The 2,500-nt window shown below is 37.9% G+C and overlaps 1 non-coding gene across 1 annotated transcript; it reads right to left on the bottom strand.

The window, feature by feature from the left end:
* Nucleotides 1-679: 679 nt before the first annotated feature.
* On the bottom strand, nucleotides 680-751 carry Trnad-guc. Its single transcript has one exon. It is a non-coding gene; the product is annotated as a tRNA-Asp (tRNA).
* Between the last annotated feature and the right edge of the window lie 1,749 nt (nucleotides 752-2,500).

A 2,500-nucleotide genomic window follows, 5' to 3' on the forward strand; every position in this document is an offset into this window, starting at 1 on the left:
CTTATTATTGCAGAAATTCACTCTAATCACCATTAAATGGATGAGAGAAACGACTTCAGCTTACTGTGACAATAATATTAGACAAAATCGTTCACTCTAGGTTTCTGAAGTCATTATGCAACAAAGCTGTTGTTTAACGTATCAATCAGGTTGATTAAATTAAAATATTGCCTCCCCGGCGGGGAATTGAACACCGGTCTCCCGCGTGACAGGCGGGGATACTCACTACTATACTACCGAGGATCCAATGATTGGTTCAAGTCATGAAATCTGTTCCCTATATTTCAGAGGTTTTTTAGCAATTTCAACAACACACAAAATATCAAGCAACTGTCGGGTACACTGGCACCAACTTGGACACTCACTGGGAAACAACCATAGACAGTTTAGTCCATTGTAGCTAAGCGATTGTAAAATTATATGTGACTTCCGAAGGTTCGTTAAACCCGAGTCTTATTGTTTTTTAGAATTATTTTCAACAACGAACAAAGCAATAAGATTTACCTGACTTATTATTGCAGAAATTCACTCTAATCACCATTAAATGGATGAGAGAAACGACTTCAGCTTACTGTGACAGTAATATTAGACAAAATCATTCACTCTAGGTTTCTGAAGTCATTATGCAACAAAGCAGTTGTTTAACGTATCAATCAGGTTGATTAAATTAAAATATTGCCTCCCCGGCGGGGAATTGAACCCCGGTCTCCCGCGTGACAGGCGGGGATACTCACCACTATACTACCGAGGATCCAATGATTGGTTCAAGTCATGAAATCTGTTCCCTATATTTCAGAGGTTTTTTAGCAATTTCAACAACACACCAAATATCAAGCAACTGTCTGGTACACTAGCACCAACTTGGACACTCACTGGGCAACAACCATAGACAGTTTAGTCCATTGTAGCTAAGCGATTGTAAAATTATATGTGACTTCCGAAGTTTCGTTAAACACGAGTCTTATTGTTTTTTAGTTTTTTTTCATAACGAACAAAGCAACAAGATTTACCTGACTTATTATTGCAGAAATTCACTCTAATCACCATTAAATGGATGAGAGAAACGACTTCAGCTTACTGTGACAATAATATTAGACAAAATCGTTCACTCTAGGTTTCTGAAGTCATTATGCAACAAAGCTGTTGTTTAACGTATCAATCAGGTTGATTAAATTAAAATATTGCCTCTTCGGCGGAGAATTGAACCCCGGTCTCCCGCGTGACAGGCGGGGATAGTCGCCACTTTACTACCGAGGATCCAATGATTGGTTCAAGTCATGAAAACGTTTCCCTATATTTCAGAGGTTTTTTAGCAAGTTTTTTCAAGAACACACCAAATATCAAGCAACTTTCGGGTACACTGGCACCAACTTGGACACTCACTGGGCAACAACCATAGACAGTTTAGTCCATTGTAGCTAAGCGATTGTAAAATTATATGTGACTTCCGAAGTTTCGTTAAACACGAGTCTTATTGTTTTTTAGTTTTTTTTCAACAACGAACAAAGCAACAAGATTTAACTGACTTATTATTGCAGCAATTCACTCTAATCACCATTAAATGGATGAGAGAAACGACTTCAGCTTACTGTGACAATAATATTAGACAAAATCGTTCACTCTAGGTTTCTGAAGTCATTATGCAACAAAGCTGTTGTTTAACGTATCAATCAGGTTGATTAAATTAAAACATTGCCTACCCGGCGGGGAATTGAACGTCGGTCTCCCGCGTGACAGGCGGGGATACTCATTACTATAATACCGAGGATACAATGATTAGTTCAAGTCATGAAAACTGTTTCCTATATTTCAGAGGTTTTTTAGCAATTTCAACAACACACCAAATATCAAGCAACTGTCTGGTACACTAGCACCAACTTGGACACTCACTGGGCAACAACCATAGACAGTTTAGTCCATTGTAGCTAAGCGATTGTAAAATTATATGTGACTTCCGAAGTTTCGTTAAACACGAGTCTTATTGTTTTTTAGTTTTTTTTCAACAACGAACAAAGCAACAAGATTTAACTGACTTATTATTGCAGCAATTCACTCTAATCACCATTAAATGGATGAGAGAAACGACTTCAGCTTACTGTGACAATAATATTAGACAAAATCGTTCACTCTAGGTTTCTGAAGTCATTATGCAACAAAGCTGTTGTTTAACGTATCAATCAGGTTGATTAAATTAAAACATTGCCTACCCGGCGGGGAATTGAACGTCGGTCTCCCGCGTGACAGGCGGGGATACTCATTACTATAATACCGAGGATACAATGATTAGTTCAAGTCATGAAAACTGTTTCCTATATTTCAGAGGTTTTTTAGCAATTTCAACAACACACCAAATATCAAGCAACTGTCTGGTACACTAGCACCAACTTGGACACTCACTGGGCAACAACCATAGACAGTTTAGTCCATTGTAGCTAAGCGATTGTAAAATTATATGTGACTTCCGAAGTTTCGTTAAACACGAGTCTTATTGTTTTTTAGT

Source organism: Daphnia pulex, chromosome 10, assembly GCF_021134715.1.
Source record: "Daphnia pulex isolate KAP4 chromosome 10, ASM2113471v1".
Lineage (NCBI taxonomy): Eukaryota > Metazoa > Arthropoda > Branchiopoda > Diplostraca > Daphniidae > Daphnia > Daphnia pulex.